Genomic DNA, 16,936 nt, shown 5'->3' on the forward strand with positions numbered 1-16,936 from the left:
GCAGGCCTGTTGGCCCATACTAGGCAGGTCCTTTACAATTCATCCCACTAACAAACATTTGACCAACCCAATTTTCAATGCCACCCAAGAAACAAGCTCCGATGTGCACGTCCCTCTCAAATCCAACCCCTCCCACTCATGTACTTATCCAACCTAAATTTGAAACTACCCAAAGTCCTAGCCTCAATAACCCAACTAGGTAGACTGTTCCACTCATCAACTACCCTATTTCCAAACCAATACTTTCCTATGTCCTTTCTAAATCTAAACTTATCTAATTTAAATCCATTACTGCGGGTTCTCTCTTGGAGAGATATCCTCAAGACCTTGTTAATATCCCCTTTATTAATACCTATCTTCCACTTATACACTTCGATCAGGTCTCCCCTCATTCTTCGTCTAACAAGTGAATGTAACTTAAGAGTCTTCAATCTTTCTTCATAAGGAAGATTTCTAATGCTATGTATTAATTTAGTCATCCTACGCTGAATGTTTTCTAACGAATTTATGTCCATTCTGTAATATGGAGACAAGAATTGAGCTGCATAATCTAGGTGAGGCCTTACTAATGATGTATAAAAGCTGCAGTATGATGTCTGGACTTCTGTTGCTTACACTTCTTGATATAAATCCCAGTAATCTATTTGCCTTATTACGTACGCTTAGGCATTGCTGTCTTGGTTTAAGGTTGCTGCTTACCATAACCCCCAAGTCCTTTTTGCAATCTGTATGGCTAAGTTCTACATTATTTAACTTATAAGTGCTAGGGTTATGGACACTCCCGAGCTTCAGAACCTTGCATTTATCTACATTGAACTGCATCTGCCACTTTTCTGACCAAGAGTAGAGTTTGTCTAAATCCTCCTGAAGTTCCCTAACATCTACGTTTGAATCAATTATCCTACCTATCTTCGTGTCATCGGCGAATTTGCTCATATCACTAGTAATTCCTTCATCAAGATCATTGATATATATTATAAACAACAACGGGCCCAAGACTGATCCCTGTGGAACGCCACTTGTTACTGATCCCCACTCGGATTTAACCTCATTTATGGACACTCTCTGCTTCCTGTATGTGAGCCATGACTCGATCCACGAGAGCACCCTTCCCCCAATGCCATGAGCTGCTACTTTCTTCAACAGTCTTTGGTTCGGAACTCTATCAAATGCCTTACTAAAATCTAGGTAAACAATATCAAATTCTTTATCGTGGTCAACAGCGTCAAAAGCTTTACTGAAGAAAGTTAATAAATTAGTTAGACAAGACCGGCCTCTTGTGAATCCATGCTGAGTATCATTAATCAAGCTATGCTTATCGAGATGGCTTCTTATAATCTCAGCTATAATTGACTCTAGTAATTTGCCTACAATTGAGGTCAGGCTTATTGGGCGGTAAGATCAGTGAAAAGCTTGGCGCAAGTGATCACAAATCCATCACTCTTAGCATTAATTGGGAATGCAAGAACAATGACAATACAGCAAAAATCCCCGATTTTCGCTCTGCCGATCATAATGGACTCAGGGGACATCTGTCTAATCTTGATTGGGGTTATCCAGCTAATGATTTTATTGACGATAATCATACCTATGAATATAAAGGGATCTGCTTTTATGATTGTTTTCTTAATAATGTACACAGTTGATAAATTAGACACATGTGCAACTCTTGGGTATCTTTATTGAGGAAACGTTTCGCCACACAGTGGCTTCATCAGTCCATACATAGGAGAAACTTGAAGAACAGGAAGAGAATGAGGTAATCAGTCCCTCAACCTTGAGTCGATGTGTTCAGTCCATCAATCTTGAGTAGAATACGGCAGATGAGCGGAGAAGCAGCTTATAAACCGTATGGCAGGAGAGGTGTAGCAGTCATGGGTAATGTCACATTTGTTCAATGTGGAAGTATATTGTGCCCAAGAATTAGGCAAGCGAAGAATTCCTAAGTATTAAGATCCCAAGAAGTTGCATTGTCTGACAGGTTTGTAAGGAGAAAAGTGAATATGAATGTGTAAATGCAAGAATTATGTGGATTAAAGTAAAGGTTGGATGCGTAAAGTGGGTCATAATAAGCGTGTATGCACCTGGAGAAGAGAGGAATGCAGAGGAGAGAGAGAGATTTTGGGAGAAGTTAAGTGAATGTATAGGAGCCTTTGAACCAAGTGAGAGAGTAATTGTGGTAGGGGACCTGAATGCTAAAGTAGGAGAAACTTTTAGAGAGGGTGTGCTAGGTAAGTTTGGGGTGCCAGGTGTAAATGATAATGGGAGCCATTTGATTGAACATTGTATAGAAAGGGGTTTAGTTGTAGGTATTACATATTTTAAGAAAAAGAGGATAAATAAGTATACAAGACATGATGTAGGGCGAAATGACAGTAGTTTGTTGGATTATGTATTGGTAGATAAAAGACTGTTGAGTAGACTTCAGGATGTACATGTTTATAGAGGGGCCACAGATATATCTGATCACCTTCTAGTTGTAGCTACACTGAGAGTAAAAGGTAGATGGGATACAAGGAGAACAGAAGCAACAGGGAAGAGAGAGGTGAAGGTTTATAAACTAAAAGAGGAGGCAGTTAGGGAAAGATATAAACAACTATTGGAGGATAGATGGGCTAATGAGAGCATAGGCAATAGGGTCGAAGAGGTATGGGGTAGGTTTAAAAATGTAGTGTTAGAGTGTTCAGCAGAAGTTTGTGGTTACAGGAAAGTGGGTGCTGGAGGGAAGAGGAGCGATTGGTGGAATGATGATGTAAAGAGAGTAGTAAGGGAGAAAAAGTTAGCATATGAGAAGTTTTTACAAAGTAGAAGTGATGCAAGGAGGGAAGAGTATATGGAGAAAAAGAGAGAGGTTAAGAGAGTGGTGAAGCAATGTAAAAAGAGAGCAAATGAGAGAGTGGGTGAGATGTTATCAACAAATTTTGTTGAAAATAAGAAAAAGTTTTGGAGTGAGATTAACAAGTTAAGGAAGCCTAGAGAACAAATGGATTTGTCAGTTAAAAATAGGAGAGGAGAGTTATTAAATGAAGAGTTAGAGGTATTGGGAAGATGGAGGGAATATTTTGAGGAATTGTTAAATGTTGATGAAGATAGGGAAGCTGTGATTTCGTGCATAGGGCAAGGAGGAATAACATCTTGTAGGAGTGAGGAAGAGCCAGTTGTGAGTGTGGGGGAAGTTCATGAGGAAGTAGGTAAAATGAAAGGGGGTAAGGCAGCCGGGATTGATGGGATAAAGATAGAAATGTTAAAAGCAGGTGGGGATATAGTTTTGGAGTGGTTGGTGCAATTATTTAATAAATGTATGGAAGAGGGTAAGGTACCTAGGGATTGGCAGAGAGCATGCATAGTTCCTTTGTATAAAGGCAAAGGAGACAAAAGAGAGTTCAATAATTATAGGGGGATAAGTCTGTTGAGTATACCTGGTAAAGTGTATGGTAGAGTTATTATTGAAAGAATTAAAAGTAAGACGGAGAATAGGATAGCAGATAAACAAGGAGGCTTTAGGAATGGTAGAAGGTGTGTGGACCAGCTGTTTACAGTGAAACATATAAGTGAACAGTATTTAGATAAGGCTAAAGAGGTCTTTGTGGCATTTATGGATTTGGAAAAGGAGTATAACAGGGTGGATTGGGGGGCAATGTGGCAGATGTTGCAGGTGTATGGTGTAGGAGGTAGGTTACTGAAAGCAGTGAAGAGTTTTTACGAGGATAGTGAGGCTCAAGTTAGAGTACATAGGAAAGAGGGAAATTATTTCCCAGTAAAAGTAGGCCTTAGACAAGGATGTGTGATGTCACTGTGGTTGTTTAATATATTTATAGATGGGGTTGTAAGAGAAGTAAATGCGAGGGTCTTGACAAGAGGCGTGGAGTTAAAAGATAAAGAATCACACATAAAGTGGGAGTTCTCACAGTTGCTCTTTGCTGATGACACTGTGCTCTTGGGAGATTCTGAAGAGAAGTTGCAGAGATTGGTGGATGAATTTGGAAGGGTGTGCAAAAGTAGAAAATTAAAAGTGAATACAGGAAAGAGTAAGGTTATGAGGATAACAAAAATATTAGGTGATGAAAGATTGGATATCAGATTGGAGGGAGAGAGTATGGAGGAGGTGAATGTATTCAGATATTTGGAAGTAGACGTGTCAGCGGATGGGTCTATGAAGGATGAGGTGAATCATAGAATTGATGAGGGGAAAAGGGGGAGTGGTGCACTTAGGAGTCTGTGGAGACAAAGAACTTTGTTCTTGGAGGCAAAGAGGGGAATGTATGAGAGTATAGTTTTACCAACATTCTTATATGGGTGTGAAGTATGGGTGATGAATGTTGCAGCGAGGAGAAGGCTGGAGGCAGTGGAGATGTCATGTCTGAGGGCAATGTGTGGTGTGAATATAATGCAGAGAATTCGTAGTTTGGAAGTTAGGATGAGGTGCGGCATTACCAAAACTGTTGTCCAGAGCACTGAGGAAGGGTTGTTGAGGTGGTTCGGACATGTAGAGAGAATGGAGCGAAACAGAATGACTTCAAGAGTGTATCAGTCTGTAGTGGAAGGAAGGTGGGGTAGGGGTCGGCCTAGGAAAGGTTGGAGGGAGGGGGTAAAGGAGGTTTTGTGTGCGAGGGGCTTGGACTTCCAGCAGGCGTGCGTGAGCTTGTTTGATAGGAGTGAGTAGAGGCGAATGGTTTTTAATACTTGACATGCTGTTGGAGTGTGAGCAAAGTAACATTTATGAAGGGGTTCAGGGAAACCGGCAGGCTAGACTTGAGTCCTGGAGATGGGAAGTACAGTGCCTGCACTCTGAAGGAGGGGTGTTAATGTTGCAGTTTAAAAACTGTAGTGTAAAGCACCCTTCTGGCAAGACAGTGATGGAGTGAATGATGGTGAAAGTTTTTCTTTTTTGAGCCACCCTGCCTTGGTGGGAATCGGCCAGTGTGATAATAAATATATATATATATATATATATATATATATATATATATATATATATATATATATATATATATATATATATATATATATATATATATATATATATATATATATATATATATATATATATATGTATGTATATAATGCAAGAGAGCAGCTAAAGCAGGGAGAGTTCTCAGGTTAGCGTAGTGCGAATGTGTCACCATCGTCGGTAACCCATTGTTCCCGGCATTTTAGTCGCCTTGTACGACATACATGACTTAGGAGGGAAGTTTTTTTTCTGCATAGAAAAGAAAGAAAGGAAAGACCTGTAATCTTTCTAAACCTAACGAGAAAACATATTTCGTTTTGTTTGTTTTTTATTAAATTATTGTAAACTTATCTATAATATATTTAGTTGGATTAGGCTAAATTAAATTGCGCTTGAATAATAAGGTTAGTTTAGTTTTCTAATTTTTTTTGGTACAAAATTATGAAGTTTTACATTATTGACATAAATGAAAAAAAAAATCTTTAAACTCAAGAGAAAATTTTAGAAAAGGCCTAAATTTTAAATGAGTTCCTACTAATTGACCAATTTTACCTATTCTGCATGACACACACACACACACGCACGCACACGCACTCATATATATATATATATATATATATATATATATATATATATATATATATATATATATATATATATATATATATATATATATATATATATATATATATATATATATATATATATATATATATATATATATATATATATATATATATATATATATATATATATATATATATATATATATATATATATATATATATATATATATATGTATATATATATAAATGCAAAAAACCACTGTGAAAGAATAGAGAAATTTCAAGCGCTTTCGTGACTACTCACATTATCAAGGAACAATAAAAGTAATGCAACAAAGGAAGGTATATAAAGGGTCTTGACCACACCTTACTATCATATCCCACAACAAAGCAACACCTGATGCACCACTCATAAGAAAGGGAACACTGCAGCAGGCCTGCTTGCCCAACTAGACAGGTCCATCACACAACCCACCAACAAACTGTTCTACCCAAGAATTAAGAATTTTATGCCTTTATATACCTTCCCTTGATGCATTACTTTTATTGTTCCGTGATAATGTAAGTAGTCACGAAAGCGCTTGGAATTTGTCTATTCTTTCAGAGTGGTTGTTTTGCATAATCTGAAGTCACCTGTTTACTGTGATCTTATTGCATTAATGGATACAACACGACTCTTCAGAATGTTTTTGATAAACTTTCCTAATCATATATCTTTTGTTTCCCAGTTTTCTTCTGCACTGATCATGTCCCACAAGTTAAAAATTCGATTTAATTTTTAAAAAAATATTTAAATGAAAAAGTTCCACCAAGTCTCTTTTACCCAATATCATCCTTGACATGAGAGTTCGTCCTTTTGATAATTTTATGAGAATTATTCTTCAGAAACATATTGAAATAACTAAAATACAGGAAAAGGAAGCGTTCAAAATATTGAGAAACAACAAATACTCTTTTAATCAGGCCATTCCATCAGAATGGAAACACAGTATGTTGGATCATTGCTATAATAAACTCAGAAAAATTTGTAATGAACTCAAAAACAAAGTACGAAGAAAATTAGACATTTTAATTGAAAATAGTGATTGGACAAAGCATGCTAATAACAATTTTGTAATTAACTTATCAGATGAAATTTCAGATAAAAATACAACTGCTGCTCTAGGTTTTGGCCTAAGTTTTGCAACTTCAAAAAAATTTAATAATGTTAAAATTGCAAAAGCCTTTTGTGACTTTGAAAAATTTTCTGATTTATCCTCTGATGAAATTAATATTATTAAGGGAATGGTATATAGCTCTATGTTAAAACCAAACATTCCCAATTGCCCTCAAAGATTCTTTAAGTCTTACGATACACTTAATAACAATAAAAATTTGCGCCTTACTAAAGCAGACAAAATAAATGCAATAGTAATTATGAAAGAAAATGATTACCAAGAAAAAATGAATAATCTCTTAGATGATACTGAAACCTATTCTAAACTTAGAAAAAATCCCCTAGAAACTGTTAACAGCAATTTCAATAAAACAATAAAACTTCTACTGAAAGGCAAAGATGAATTAGTCAAGCAATTTACTTCCACTAATCCATCTTTACCTTACATGTATAGACTAATAAAAACACACAGACCAGGGAATCCAGTCAGACCAATTATTAGCTCCATAGGGTCAGTTTCATATAAATTATCCAAATGGCTTGTTGATATTCTGAGCCCTATTGTTGGTAAAATTTCTAACTTTAATGTTAAAAACGACAAAGATTTATTTGATAAATTAAGCTCCTTGACTGACTTAAATGATTTTAACATGGTTAGTTTTGATGTTACTTCCTTGTATACGAAAGTTCCTGTTGATGATTTATTAAGTTTCTTATCTGAAGAACTCGTTAATTATGATTTACCATTGCCAGTTCCTAATATCATTAAACTTATTAAAATTTGCATTGTTGATGCAAAATTTGTATTTAACGATAAGTTTTACACTCAGAAGTTTGGTATGGCAATGGAAAATTCTCTTTCACCCATTCTTATTAACCTATACATGATTTTTTTTGAAACAAGGCTGCTTAACACAATCCTCCCTAATACAGCTAAATGATTCAGATATGTTGATGATATTTTGTGTCTTATGCCCAAGAATGTAGATATACACAATTTCCTTGGCAAATTAAATAGCTTAGCCCATTCTATAAACTTTACTGTTGAGTTTGAAGAAAATAACTCTTTTGCCTTTTCTAGATGTTTTAATTATTTTTTTTTATATTTTTATTAACGAAACTACATACAAAATATAGAATACAAACTGTGAATCATACAAAAATGAACTCCTCACCACAACCATTACACATATGTCCTCCTGCAGATGGTTATACCTTCAAACATTGCCTAAAAACCCTAAAGGTATTCCTTCCACCTTACAACATACAGTATGATCTAAGGAATTTACATCATTTTATGTATCAACTAAAGTTTTCTACCTTCAAATTAAAATTAAAATTCAAACCCACTATTTTATGACAGTTGCCATTGTTATCAATGACCTCGTTCCTCTCATACATGTGTCATTTCGTATTTCTCTTATTATGCAAACAATAAAAAATATTCCCTAAATAGTTGCTTCATCCCATATATATTCCTACTATACTATGAAAAAATCATCTGAGAAGATGACCACTTCCCATATTGTATATCTTCTGACATTTTGACAGTATTTATGAAATGGACAACCTTGGTTATCCATATGAACTTTCAAAAACTAAAATTAAAATTATCCACCCTAAACCATTCATTTCCTGACAACACACAATTTTCCCCTTTTAACCCCCCCCCATGTTAGGTTCTAAATTCAAGGTGTATTTTACATATTAAAAGCTAAAACCAGTGAGTACCTTATATCTCACAATAACATTATATGCACATGCTAAAAAGGTCGCCTTACACAGAAGTCAGCCTTTTAGTTCTTATTATTATAATAAAAAAGAAGCGCTAAGCCACAAGGGCTATACAGCGCTGCAGGGTAGAGAAGGAAGCGAGGGTATTGGGCAGCAGAAGGGGGGAGGGGCGATCAGTAGGTTACAGTAAACAGAGGGGCAGGGGATAGTGCAGGGTAGAGCGTAGCAAGAGTTTGTGAGGGAAAAGTTCAACAGATAGGAGTAGCGAGCGAATATATTGTAACGATAGTTTGATTGCCGGCTGCTTGTTAAGGTAGGGTCAGTCTAGCTCCCGCTATCTCCTCCCCCCCCTTATCTCCCCAACCCGAAAGGTGACGTGCGGGGCTCCGGCCAAACAGTAATCAATCGACTCACAGCTCCCAGCACAGCTGTAAGTAAAAGCCTCTGCTCCTATTCTAGTGGATATTGGTTGAATGCTTCACTTTTGATTAAGCTCCACATGAGACTTTTAGATAATCACCACCTTTTTTAAGTATCTTACACTTATCATGGAGAGTGATTTCTTAAGCAGTGGGTAACCTGTCTCTCTTTCCAGCTTGGAATGACAGATCGGGTCACCTGCCAACCAACGAGAAGTGTTGAAGGAGACTGACTAAAACAGCCCATGAGACGTCATTCATAATCTACCTACCGGATTACTTGCACAGAGCACTTCCCATCATCTTTGCAGTGGTAAAGAACCTGAGTTCCTGTCATCTGGACTGACTATTGAAAGCTATAGACTCTGTGAAGAACTAGTCGTTGGGTTGTCACCAACACCTGTCACCCCACCCCAATCATCAGTAACGGCAACAATTTATACAAGATGGTGCCAACCTCCACCCGACACCCCAATATAACTGTATATATTAGCGTTGAATTCAAATGTGATTTTTCCATTTCATTTTTCATTTTTCTTTCAAGTAGGATACACCTTCATATTTCAATGTTTTATCTTTGCATTAATAAATAATAAAGTGTTTATCTTTGTGAATTATTATTTCTTTTTCTATTCATTAATTTTCCTAAGGAGGAGCCAGCCATGGTAATACTGTCAGAAGTTGTTACAGGGCTGAGTAAGCCTTCACAAGTGGCGACCTTGCCAGGATCAACTCTACTGAATAAAGATTCGACACCATCTCGAATCTATCATTGGAACTTTAACGCCGCATACCACAAATGGTTACCACCAGCCATGAGTAATCATTCTCTATGGTAGGACTACAGAACAGGTATTTGAAATATTTCTTGATTGTTATAGTCTCAATTTATTGTAAGTCAAGTCAGGCAGGATATACTAGTTAATTCTGTCACCTTTATTTTTGAGCTTGAAATGATTTGGAGGAATAGACTCTAGGGTCCCGAGATTTTCCAGTTACAAGTTGTTTCATTGAGCTCTTATTATATCAAGGGAACTGTAGTAGGACACTCTTGATTTGTTGGTGAGAAGATTGGATGGTCAAGGGACCCTATTCTACTTATTGTTTGCTCGGAGCTTGCATAGAACCCTCCATTTTCATTCACACATACTGTTTAATCGAAGCAGCGATCGAACCCTCCGATTTATTTACAGTTTGAGCAGAGCAGGAATTGAACCCTGCATTTTCATTTTTCCCTGGTAGTTTAAGTTATTCTTGCAAGTATGGAGGAATACCAATTTTGGATGAATACTGGGAGTAAGTTAGGAATAACAGGGAAGAATTTAGAAGCTTTCATTTGTGCTAAGATCCAGGAAAGAGAAATAAAAGATAGAGAGTACCTTGAGAGAGAGAGGAGAAAAAGGAGAGAGATCGAATTGAGAAAGTCAAGAAAGACAGTTAGAAAGAGAGAGGAGAAAAAGGAGAGAGAGAGAATCGAAAGAGAGGAGAAAAAGTAGAGAGATCAAATTGAAAGAGAAAACCAAGGAGAGAGCTGAAGTACATAAGGAACAAGTTAGGTTAAGAGAACTTGAGGAAAGAGCAAAAGATAGAGAAGCTGAGGAAAAAGCTAGAGAAAATGAACTGTGAGAGAGACAAAAAGATCGCGAGCTCAAAAAATCTCGCCTTGAATTAGAGAATAAAAAGTTAACTTTTGCACAACAACAATTAGAGGAAGGAGTAATGGAACATCATACAGCTAGTACACATATTCCAACACCTAATTTACCTCCCTTCACAGAGGGTGAAGACATTACTTCATACATTATCAGGTTTGAAAATACCGCTACCCTCTGTGAATGGCCTGCTGATACCTGGGCTACCAGGTTAGGAATGTTATTTTCTGGTACAGCTTTGAATATCTATGCAACTTTGTCGCAGGATAACATATGTAATTATAACCTACTGAAGAAGGCAATCCTTAAAGCATACAAAAAAACAGAAATTCTTACAGGAAAGATTTCAGGTATGCCACCTTACAGCCTGGCCAGAACTTTCAACAGTTACAGGTAACACTCTGTCGTTTGTTCGATTTTTGGATAGAGAGTTCATGAATTGATCACAGTTATGAATCTCTTAGAGACTTCATGGTTGCCGACCAGTTCCTGACAGCTCTTCCCACCAAATATGAACATTAATTAGAGAACGTAACCAGATTAAAGCTGAGGAAGTTGATGAGGCCGCTGACTTGTATGCTGAGGCTCACAATTCCTATAAAGACCAAAAGGGATCGAACCCTAAGGGCAAAGGTTCGCCAGATCAAAAGACAACAAAGCCTCTAATAGAAAGCAAACTTTTATTCCTGTTTGTCATTTATATGGTGTTAAGGGACATAAACGTCCAGATTGTCCTTCCAAGAAAATAGAGAAAGTTGGCAGATGTTTTGTTGACGGTAATGACCAGTCACCCTTCTGTTCAGGAACAGTTAATGGTATAAAAGTCTCAGATATATTACGTGACTGTGAAGGCTTACTCAGCCCTGTAACAACTTCAGACAGTATTACCCAGGCTGGCTCCTCCTCAGGAAAATTAGTGAAAAGAAAAAGAAATAAGAACAGACAAACATAAACACTTTATTATGTAGAAAATATAAAATATAAAATACTTAAATATGAAATATTAATCCTACTTTAAAGAAAATGAAAAAGAAAAATATAAATGATAACTGAATTCAACGCTAATTTAACACTTGGGTGTCTGGTGTTGGTGACACTGCTTGTTGAAATCGTAGCCGTCGCTGATGATGGGGGGGGGTCGCAGGTGTTGGTGGCCCGGTGGTCTGGTAGGTGGCCCGGTGGTCTGGTGGCTAAAGCTCCCGCTTCAAACACGGAGGGCCCGGGTTCGATTCCCGGCGGGTGGAAATTCCGACACGTTTCCTTACACCTATTGTCCTGTTCACCTAGCAGCAAATAGGTACCTGGGTGTTAGTCGACTGGTGTGGGTCGCATCCTGGGGGACAAGATTAAGGACCCCAATGGAAATAAGTTAGACAGTCCTCGATGACGCACTGACTTTCTTGGGTTATCCTGGGTGGCTAACCCTCCGTGGTTAAAAATCCGAACGAAATCTTATCTTATCTTAACGCCTTGAGTAGCATCCCAATGACAGGAAAGCAGGTTCTTCACCGCTGCAATGATGTGGGGTTACGTCCTGCAATTTCATACAGGTGCACAGGTACTTAAATGCAAAATGGGGAAGTCTCTGGACATTAGTCCTTCTCCTGTTCTTCTCGTTGATTGACAGGTGACCCTCACTGTCATCCAAGCTGAAAAGATAGACAGGTTACCCACTGCTTAAATAATCAGTCTCCATGGCAATGTACATTACTCAAAAGACGTGGTGATTATTACAACAGTCAACCTAGAGCAAGACTGAAAAGACTAAGTTTATTATTGATCAAAAGTGAAGCTTTCAACCAATAAATTCACTAGAATACAAGGCAGGCATGTACTTACAGTAGAGTTGGGAGCTGCGAGTCGAGTGATTTACTATTTGACCAGAGCCCCACACGTCACCTTTCGAGGGGGGGGGTGGAAGAGGGAGGGGAAGGGATAGCGGGAGCTAGACTGACCCAACGTTAACAAACAGCCGGCAATCAAACTTTAGGGGTGGGGGGAAAAAAGGCGGGAAAAACGGGAGCGTGACTTGCCCTACCTTAACTAGTAGCCGACAATGAAACTATCACTTTTGGGGAGGGGGAAGAAAGGCGGGAGAGTGACTTACCCTACCTTAACTAGTAGCCGGTAATTGTTACTATATTGCTACTCCTCTCTACTGAACTTTTCCCTCACACTCCCCCATACCAAGACTTATAGTCAAGGAGTATAAGAAGAATAGGCGCGGAAAAAGTTCTAACATGTGGAAGTCGCGTAGGGCAACAAATCTTCTACTGACTGTCACGACTTAACCAGTCAGAGAAATAATTGGATGAACCATTGATATACACAATATGGAACTTAAAAGCCTGGAGTGCCAATGTCCACCTCAAGAGGCGACTGTTGGTTCCCTTAAAAGTTTCTAGGTATATCAAAGGTTTGTGGTCCGTTTCTAAAATGAATTCTTTTCCCAGCAAATAAAATTTAAGTTTGGAGATACCCCACACAAGAACCAAACATTCCTTTTCTATGGTGGAGTATCTCGTTTCTGTGGGAAGGAGTTTCCGGCTTAGGAAGCATACAGGGAAGGGAGTACCATCATGGTAGTGTAGTAGCACCGCACCTAAGCCAGTATTGGAGGCATCAGTTCTCAAACAAAATGTTTTATTAATATCTGGAATCTTAAGTATAGGGTCTTTCGAAAAGATACTTTTAATCTCATTAAACTTATCCCGAGCTACGTCGGAAAGTTCAAGAGGTTCCTTCACAGACTTTTTAAGAAAGTCGGATAAGATGCCTGTAATATCAGTAAGGTTCGTGATAAACCATGCATAAAAATTTACAGGACGAAGAAAGCTACGCATGAGCTTCTTGGTTTTGGGGAATTTAAATTCTAGTAAAGCTTTGATCTTACTGGGGAGACGCTGCAGAGAGTTATTAGAAAGTATCAGTCCAAGATATCTAATCTTGTTATACCCAAGGAAGCATTTCTTCGGCTTGGCAGTGAGGCCATGTGAGCGTAACCTATGCAAAACTGATGTTAATGTTTAGATATGTTCGCCCCACGTAGATGTCATTACGTAAATGTTATCAAAATAAACTGAAACATTTGGCATATTACCCAAGACCTTTCTCATCAGTCTCACGTAGGTAGCACAGGCAGTTACCAAACCGAAGGGCATAGTCCTATACTGCATCAGTCCTTGGTGTGTAGGAAAAGTGGTGTACTGCTTAGAAGAAGGATCCAACATTACTTGATAATATGCCTGCGCAATATCAATCTCTGAAAAGAAGGAAGAGTCATAAAATTTGTGTAGATCGCTATCTATTAAGGGCATATTCTCAGCATCCCGCCGAGTTATAGCATTAAGGCCTCTGAAGTCAATAGCAAGTCTATATGAATTATCCTCCTTCTTAACCATGACTACTGGTGAGCAATATGCAGATACTGAAGGTTCAATGATCTTTAGTTATAATAATTTGTCTACCTCTCGGTCAAATGCATCCCTAAGGTGAACTGGAACTGGGTATAATTTTCGTTTGATAGGATTGTCTGTCATTAAGTCAATCTTATGGACTACCGTGGAGGTAACACCTGGAATATCAGTAAAGACGTCTGAAAAGTTACTCACACATTGAAGTAGTTCATGTCTCTTATGGTCATCCAAAGATTCATTAATATTAATGTTGGTTGCATCCGAGTGGTCAAGAGTCTCCAAGTCATGTAGTTCTTCATCATAGTCTAAGTTAGAGGTGTCAATTATGCACACTTTACATTCTTCAGTTGTCTTATCAAGTTTGTGTGGAAAAACTAAGACAATGTTGTTAAGGCAGTTAACCGAATTTCTTCGGTAATATTTCTTAAGGATGTTGATATGATAAAGCTTAGGTTTCCCCTTGACTTCTATGAGGTAGTCAACTTTCCCACAAATTTTTAATACCTTATACGGACCTTTCCATGCTTCTAATAATTTATTTGACTTGATAGGCAAAAGTACAAGAACTTCATCCCCTACTTTAAAACTTCTCCTCCGACTTTTGGAATCAAAATAGGTTTTGTACTGGTCCATTGACAAAGTTAGGTTTTTCGAAACTATGTCAGAGGTCTCCTCAAGTTTGGATCTAAGGTCAAGGAGAAACTTGTAAGAAGACTGAACCTGAGCATTTACCTCCTCATTAGTCCATAAGTCATGAAGGATGGACAATTGGCCTCTGGCCTGTCTACCATAGAGAACTTCAAAAGGTGAAAACCCCAAAGAGTCACTGGGAACTTCCCTCATGGCAAACAAAGCACAGGGTAGGTAACGATGCCACTCCTTAGGTTTAAGGGAGCAAAGTTTCCTTAAAATGGACTTGAAAATCGAATGCTGGCGCTCAATCCTCCCATTACAGCTGGGATGATAGGGTGTGGTGAAGAGAGGCTTCACTCCCAGAAGTTGGTAGAGATGTTGCATTAAGTCAGATGTGAATTGTGTCCCACGGTCAGACAAAATTTCTCTAGGGATGCCCACTCTGGAGAAGATGGACAAAAGGGCTTCAGCCACCTCTGTAGTAGTTATGGTCTTTAAGGGAACGGCTTCAGGGAAACTCGAAGCATAATCAACTAATGTTAATATATATCTATGTCCCCCAGATGAAAGTGGAGATAAAGGACCAACGATGTCAATAGCTACTCTTTCAAACGGTACTGGTAAAGATAAGCATTTTGACCATAGGTACTCGCCTGGTACCTCGGGAGGATGACAGTTGGCAAACTTTACACGATCTACAATAAGTAGTGACATCTGAGGACATTTTTGGCCAAAAATAGGTTTCCCTAATTTCATTTAAAGTTTTACGATGCGAGAAATGTCCGGCCACTGGCAGGTCATGAGCCATTTTAAGAACAGTCTCTCTGCATTGACTTGGAACAACTAAGATGGAATAGTCTGTCTCATCTGAATTTAATTTGAATACTGACTTGTACAAGATACCTTTTATATATTCAAATTTATATGAAAAGTTTTTCCTTTGGATCACTTGATTTTGTTTAGCGGCATTATGACAATTCTGAAGAGAAGGGCAATTGCATTGTAAATTGACAAAGGAGTCCTTCGATATGTCTAAAGGCTTAAAGTCAGGGAAAATCAAAGGATGGACAGTAGGGGAACCATGGGCTTTGGTCTGAGCCCTAGTCAAGACATTTATGGTATCGGAGGTGATATCTTCACTTTCATCTAACAAGTGAACCGGTGATCCTACTACCTCGCTTTCGAGAGTAGCATCACTGGTTTTTAATCCCACATGAATCTCACGAGACATTGTCTCATCTGAACTTTCGAGGTGCTTCTCCGACTCTAAAAGAGGATCTGAAACACTTATATCCATCTTTGGTGATGAAAGGTCAACCTCAGAAGGAAGAATGCCACCTTTAACATTACCTATTAGTACGGAGCAAGAAGTGATGGGAGCTAGTACGGCTTCAGACCAACCTGTGAACCATTTAGACCTAATGTAACAACGGATGGTAGGAAAAGTGTCTGTACAGCCCAAGTAGTCTGAAAGTATATCAGAGGAATGAGTTTCTTTAAGATTAGGGAACAGCTTATCAGAAATTACTAAACATGTGCATCCAGTGTCTCGTAAAATGTTAGAAACATTAAGTCCATTAACTGTTCCTGAACAGAAGGGTGCTTGGTCATTACAGTCTTTAAAACATCTTCCAACTTTTTTGGACCTTCTTAGAAGGACAATCTGGACGTTTATGTCCCTTAACACCACACAAATGACAAACAGGAATAAAAGAAGTCATTTTACTTTCCACTAGAGGCTTTGATTTCTTAAGGTCCGATGAACCCTTACCCTTAGGGTTCGATCCCTTTAGGTCTTTATAGGAATTGTGAGCCTCAGCATACAGGTCAGCAGCCTCAGCAACTTCCTCAGCTTTAATCAGGTTATGTTCTCTGATGAATGTTCGTATTTGGTGAGGAAGAGCTGTCAGGAACTGGTCAGCAACCATGAAGTCTCTAAGAGATTCATAACTGTGATCAATTCCTGAACTCTCTATCCAAAAGTCGAACAAACGAAAGAGTGTTACCTGTAACTGTTGAAAGTTCTGGCCAGGCTGTAAGGTGGCATACCTGAAATCTTTCCTGTAAGAATTTGTGGTTTTTTGATATGCTTTAAGGATTGCTTTCTTTAGTAGGTTATAATTACATATGATATCCTGCGACAAAGTTGCATAGATATTCAAAGCAGTACCAGAAAATAACATTCCTAACCTGGTAGCCCAGGTGTCAGCAGGCCATTCACAGAGGGTAGCGGTATTTTCAAACCTGATAATGTAAGAAGTTATGTCTTCCCCCTCTGTGAAGGGAGGTAAATTAGGTGTTGGAATATGTGCACTAGCTGCACGTTGTTCCATTACTCCTTCATCTAATTGCTGTTGTGAGAAAGTTAACTTCTTATTCTCTAATTCAAGGCGAGTTTGTTCGAGCTCG

At 38.3% G+C, this 16,936-nt stretch overlaps 1 protein-coding gene across 4 annotated transcripts in view; it reads left to right on the top strand.

The window, feature by feature from the left end:
- LOC138855026 (uncharacterized) overlaps nucleotides 1–16,936 on the top strand; it is a 139,491-nt gene that overhangs the window by 32,712 nt on the left and 89,843 nt on the right. Inside the window, exon 2 of one of the 4 annotated variants that reach the window (XR_011394199.1) lies at nucleotides 9,003–10,079. The exons of the other annotated variants lie outside the window; for them this stretch is intronic. The gene's annotated coding sequence lies outside the window, so the exon portion shown is untranslated. Of the gene's footprint in view, nucleotides 1–9,002; nucleotides 10,080–16,936 lie in introns of those variants that run through there. 4 annotated transcript variants of the gene reach the window in all.

The sequence above is a fragment of the Cherax quadricarinatus genome, chromosome 78, assembly GCF_038502225.1.
Source record: "Cherax quadricarinatus isolate ZL_2023a chromosome 78, ASM3850222v1, whole genome shotgun sequence".
In the NCBI taxonomy this organism is placed as follows: Eukaryota; Metazoa; Arthropoda; class Malacostraca; order Decapoda; family Parastacidae; genus Cherax; species Cherax quadricarinatus.